This window comes from Frankliniella occidentalis, unplaced genomic scaffold, assembly GCF_000697945.3.
Source record: "Frankliniella occidentalis isolate FOCC.00 unplaced genomic scaffold, Focc_3.1 Scaffold39, whole genome shotgun sequence".
NCBI classification, from domain to species: Eukaryota; Metazoa; Arthropoda; class Insecta; order Thysanoptera; family Thripidae; genus Frankliniella; species Frankliniella occidentalis.
In genome coordinates, this window is record NW_026267169.1 from 662,006 (window position 1) to 667,929 (window position 5,924).

The 5,924-nt window shown below is 51.5% G+C and overlaps 1 protein-coding gene across 1 annotated transcript in view; it reads right to left on the reverse strand.

Moving 5' to 3' along the window:
* Positions 1-5,384, reverse strand: part of LOC113213004 (uncharacterized) — a 17,745-nt gene extending 12,361 nt beyond the window's left edge. Inside the window, exon 1 of the mRNA XM_026431907.2 lies at positions 5,114-5,384. The gene's annotated coding sequence lies outside the window, so the exon portion shown is untranslated. The remainder of the gene's footprint in view (positions 1-5,113) is intronic.
* Between the last annotated feature and the right edge of the window lie 540 nt (positions 5,385-5,924).

The window sequence follows — 5,924 nt, forward strand, 5'->3', positions numbered from 1 at the left end:
TCTCTCTCTCTCTCTCTCTCTCTCTCTCTCTCTTTTGATCTCTGTCAAATATCAAATGTCTCTATGTCACACCAAGGGAACTTTTGTTCTTGTTGTCCGTACGAATATTTTTCACGGTAAGAAAAATAGTGGAGCTGCACTAAATTTGAAGCAGAATAGCGAGTCGGGCCGGTGTTTCCCTCTTCGTGAATTCTTCTCAACAAGTTACGTACGCCCACCACTGTAGGTAAAAACTTCGGCAGGGAACTGAGATGTGGGCGCGGGTTCGCCCAGTACTTCACACAACCCTTCCAACTTTCCCCTCAGCAGCTCTCTAGCCCAGCTCCCTTTCTGGTCCTCCACGTCTCCACTCGCCCTTTTCTGACTCTCAGAGCCACACTGCGCGGCAAAGACTTAAAGGACGAGCATATAAAGTGTGCGGAGTTACAGCAAAATCCCAAAGTGGCTGATTAACCCCGCACACTTTTGTTGTAATTGTACTGCATGCTGGTGTGCGAACGCGTTTGCTATAGTCTCTGCTACATCTCCCTCGGAAGTATTTGACTTTCTTACTTATGCCATATATTTCTTTTGTCATTCGTTAAAGTAAAACTCAAGTGTCCCGATACTCTGTCAATTCAAATGTGTACATGGCAGTATACTAACTGAAGATTAGTAAGTCTTTGTATAGAGTACATGGTTATGTATAGTCTACTCAGCGATAAAAGCGTACATGGCCATGTATACTTCAATTAAAGTATGATGCCATGTCACGTAATTGAAAGAAAACAATGTACACATTTGAATTGATAGACTATATGGGTAGGGTGAGGTTAAAGGCTATCGTGTAGGAAAACTTCTTTCTGCAGAAATTCCAACCAGGAAACCTAACGCGAAGGGTGTGGGGTGAGTGCAGCAGTGGAGTGATGAGCTCTACTTTTTTGCTTACAGGCGAGGTCCTGTGCAAAGTGTAGGAGGTCTCTTCTCCGCCTTCCAACTTGGTACGGGCGCGCGAGCGGGGTGCCGGGGGGAGGAGGAAAAGGGGTGGAATGGCGTTTGATGTCGTCACCGCCACACTCGAGGTGGCTGCCAGGCACACCACCACCACGACCACCTCTAAGGAAAATCTGCTGAAGGAGAGGCTGCCGTTTGCACCTGGGCCACGCCTCGTCGCCCTTTCCGCCCCGCACCCTCTCTGCCGCAACCGCCAGGTATGCAGGGCGAGCTCAGCGCGCAAGGGCGGCGAAAACTCGGCACATACATTACCTGCGTGGTTCCGGACCAGGGGGGCGCTTGAGCCTGAGCCACTGGGAACATTTGCATGTTAGGCGAGCGAAAGAGCCGGTAGGGGGGAGGGGGGGGCATGAGTTGCGGGCACCAGAGGGTGAAAAGGGGAGGATGTTGGAGCGAGAGAGAGAGCCGGACAGAGTCATTCTCAGTCTTGCAAATTGCGCAATAATACGCCGGCATGTGATATGTGTGTTTCGCAATGCGCCAGCAGTTTGCTGCTTGCTGCTTGCACTAGAAATCCAAGTGTATGCGGGTATTTGAACTTACCTGAAAGCGGAGAGAATGGATTCACACAGCTATAAGTGCAATAAACAATTCTGGAAAATTCTTGACTCTCTCTCACTGTTTCAAGCTAAGCGATAATTGATCATTGTTAACGTACTATTGGCCACTCTCAAGCAGAGAAATACACTGATAAACTAAGTGTTCAACTGCTCAACACTTGTAAGTGTGCAACTGCAAGTTGAATACTTACAAGAGTGCAACACCCTAGTCGTACACTTGCAAGTGTTAAACTCGGTAGATGTGCACTTGCAAGTGCGCAACTCCTCGGTTGCACACTTCTTTAGATTGAACGCTTACTGTGTAGGAAGTGTTCAACCGAGGAGTTGTACACTTGCAAGTGCACACCTACCGAGTTGCACACTTGCAAGTATTTAACTTGCAGTTGCACCTTGCAAGTATTTAACTTGCAGTTGCACACTTGCAAGTATTTAACTTAGAGTTGCACACTTAGAAGTGTTGAGCAGTTGAACACTTAGTTTAACAGTGTATTCGTCTTGTGCAAAAAATAAAATGAAAAATAATCTTGCGTCACTTTTAGTACAATACGCAAAACTGTACCCCGTGGCCTCGCCCGTGGCGTACGGTAACAGCTCACCATATTGGCATATATTGACACCTGTCTTATCACAATTGGACAGGGTCAGGGTATAGCTGCGGGCACAGCTCGATATACTTGCGTCGTATGCGTTTTCTGATAAATACAAAGGTTTTGCCTTCCCTGGCACACAAGGTAGTGCTGTCACCTGTCACGCAGTGCTTGGCGTACGGCCACTCTTAGTTCCTTACAAAGTTCCTTTCAAAGTTCCTTACAAAGAGTAGTCTTATTACGGGTTTGTAACGTACAAAGGATCTGGAACCCACCATAATATTACAAACGGATTTTCTTCGTATTACAAAGAGCACCGCAGTTTTCTGAACAGACGCGTGCTCTTCGTATTACAAAGCCGAGCCCTTTGTAATACAAAGGATTTGTTTGTATTTACAAAGGTTCCAAATCCTTTGTACGTTACGAAGCCAGCTCTTAGTAAAAAAATTACAGTGGCGACTAATGGCACCGTAAAATGACAGAGTATAGCCCTTGCAGTGCTGCTGCACTGCCGTGTCCGTGCCACCACCGTTGTAAGACCACACGCCGCCCACCCCGCCGGCGCCGGCCGTGCGAAGACAGGCGCCCAAGGTCTTAACTTTTTTCATTTTACCCCGCCCCGCCCCGTGTTGCCGCAATCCTGTGCCTCTGCCTGCCGCGCGCGGGCCCGGGCCCGCAAGGGCGCCGCCACGGGCAACACCAGGGGCACCGCAACACTCGCTCAGGCTTATAGGGCCGGGGCTGGGTGCGGCGGGGCGGGGCGGGGCCACAGCTGGGTGCGGTGCCGCGCGTCGGCGAGAGTGATATAGAGGGCAGGGCGCGTGGGCACGTGCGTCAGGCCGGGCCTGGGGCGTGGGACCGGCTCCCAGGACACATGACGCCCTGACTCTACAGCCCCCGCCGCCTAGACTTTATGGTCTTATACTTGTCTATAGTCTTATTTAGACCGTATAGTCTCTCTAGCGCGCCAGGTGTGCGGACCGTAAACATTAATTTAGTTTACTAACATGCTTTCCTTTTTTCCCACGCTGGTGTAAGTATTATACTTAATATGTATCTGGTGCTACTAGTGCTACCTGGTATTAAAATAATTACGTTACAAGGACAAAATTTAGTACTGACAGGAAAAAGTTTAGTAATACTCTCTAAAAGATTTTCTAGATCGTACACAGCAGCACAAAATTTTAGTAGTTAGTAGGCAATTTTTCTAGTGAAAAGTTTAAAGTATATGATACACTGTTTTTCAAATAACACTGTGACGTCAAATTTAATCAATATGAATTGTGTTTCATTATACTTTGAAAAGTTTTTCACATTAGAATGTGAACCACAGGTGTGCTCTGCATGGCATGCATAGAACGAATGTGACACAATATTCCAATCAATGTGACAAGAGTCACACTCGTTTGGATGTGACGTCACAGTGTTTGAATAACGGTTATATCCACAGTGTTCAACGCCGTGTCGGATACTATTACACTTGCAAACATGCGAATTCCCAGTTTAGCACCTATAAGAATGTCCGTTCTCTCAGATTCGTTCGGCAAATTACGGCAAGCTCGGCGCCTGCGGATCTCGGGCTAGGCCGCGCAGCAGTACACGCATGCAATGTGGACACAATGTTGCCTACCTATCAGGCGCTATGAGAGCTGCTTGCATAGACGGAACTTGGCATGGCAAGTTCGTAACGGCTAACGGCGGGAGCAGGTAAATACTATCTGCACGATTCCTAACGGATTCTCCGCAAATCAGTTATCTCATAACGGGTTATTTCTGCGGTAGTATACGCAGAATGTTGTTATAGTTGCAGCTGCGACAGTAAAGCGCAACAACGTGGTATGGTAGCGTTGATATGTTTTGGACCTTCCTGAAGACTATGGTCGGTCCGCCATCCCCGTCATAAGCGGATCAAGGAAACGGAAAGTTATGATGATTATTATTCCATTCCCCGAGTCTTTCATTTAACAACAGTTTGCTAAGTTCTTATAGCGTTATACTCTCGTCGGTTGCCTTTTCTTCAACGCGCACATCGCAATTTTGTCCCTCTGATCTGCCTACTAGTGGCAGTTCTTGTTCTCCTGCCGTCGGTGCCAGGCCCGCCCACGACGCATATCCCATCCCGTAGGTAAAATAAATAGAACGAAACAATATTTCGGTATTCTCGAGTCCCCAACTTCGCGGCCTGCCACTAGACACCACTGCAATGAGGAGAGGGGATGGAGTAGAGGCTGGGTAGGGGGCTAATTTTGATGCTCGTTCGTTTTGCAAAACGCGTCTTCTTATTAACGAGGTATCTTTACCGATTATCAGAGAACGATTATCACCCTGGCTCTCTGCTCTGGACTGGACTCTGGCTCAGGAGTCAAAGATTCCCTTCTCGCGGGTCATGGTTCATAGGCGCGTTGAGGTTTCCCCCCAACTCATTTCACGATAAACTATCACAAAAGGGAAGACATTCTCTTTCAAAATCGACACAAAATGTGGTCAATGTTATGTCCCTACATTTCCCTAAAACCGCGTGATTTGTTTTTATGCTGTAGGGGCTGCCATGAACAGAGTAATCATGAAAAGAAATGGTGTTGTGTTGAATTTCTCGAGATAACGGTTCCCTATTTATTATTAATGTATACAAACGTACGTACCCTCCACACCGTTAAAACCGTCAAAAGCAAAATGCCAAATCCTTCGCAAATGCTTCGTCCCTGAGAAGGATTTGGCATTTTGCTCCGGAAGGTTGTGACTGTGTACGATACTGCAGGGTGAGTGGAGTGGAGAAAAATGAAGCAAAAAGAAAGCAAGAGATTAAAAGTCGATTAAAGATCGACTTGACTTCCAAGTCGTAGTTACGTTAAAGTTCGGACCATGTAATGGGGTCAGGTTAACCTCAATTCAACGGCGACGTCGATGCCTTCCCTAACAATGAAAGAGAGAACAAATGAATAAAAACGAGCCCACCCGGACCGCTTCTCTCACCTTTCACACGACACTGTTGACTGGAGTATCAACACGGGGTCATCCTGGCGGGGGCAGCGCCTCCCTCCCGCACCTGTGGCTGCGGGCCGCTGCGAGCCGCTCGGGGCCGCTCGTCACCAGGCCGCGCCACACCGCGCCACGCCTCGCCACGCCGCGGGCGCGCCCGCTCCAGCCGCTCCTCGTGGGTCTCGCGGTGCTTCGCGGTGCCTCGCGGGTGGGCCTGCGCGACCCCTGGCGCCTGTCCTGTCCTCCGCGGGACTCGGTCGGCCCGGCTCTGGATGGCCCGCCCCGGACCGCCGGGCCTCCGGCCGCCCGGCGGTGGGGCGGACCCCTCGGCCCACCCTCGGCATTCTTCGGCTCCCTTTCGGGTCCAAAGTTCGGCTGGGGTGGGGGCTCGGCGCTCGGTGCGCGTAGGGGCTCAGGGGGTCCTGGAGGGGTCCTGGGAGGGGGTCTGGGAGGGGGCCCGGGCGGGGGTGCAGGAGGCTGAAGGGAAGGCCGGCGCGACAGCACTCTCCCCCGGCTGGCCGTGCTGGCCGTGCTGGCGGTGCCCCCGGCCGGGCCGGCGCACTCGGCCCCACACGCCCACGCAGTAACGATCGGGGGAGGGGGAGGGCTCCGAGAGGCGCGCGGGGGGCGCACGGGGGGTGCGCGGGGGGTGCGCGGGGGATCCGGAGGAGCCGCGAGAGACGCGCCCCCTCCCCCCGGGCCATTCATGATTCCGCTACCAATCGGACGCAGGGCTCCGCCAGGGCCCCACCGGGCGGAGGACCGCGGCCGAGCAGGAGAAGGGGCCCTGCCCGGCCCCGCCCGG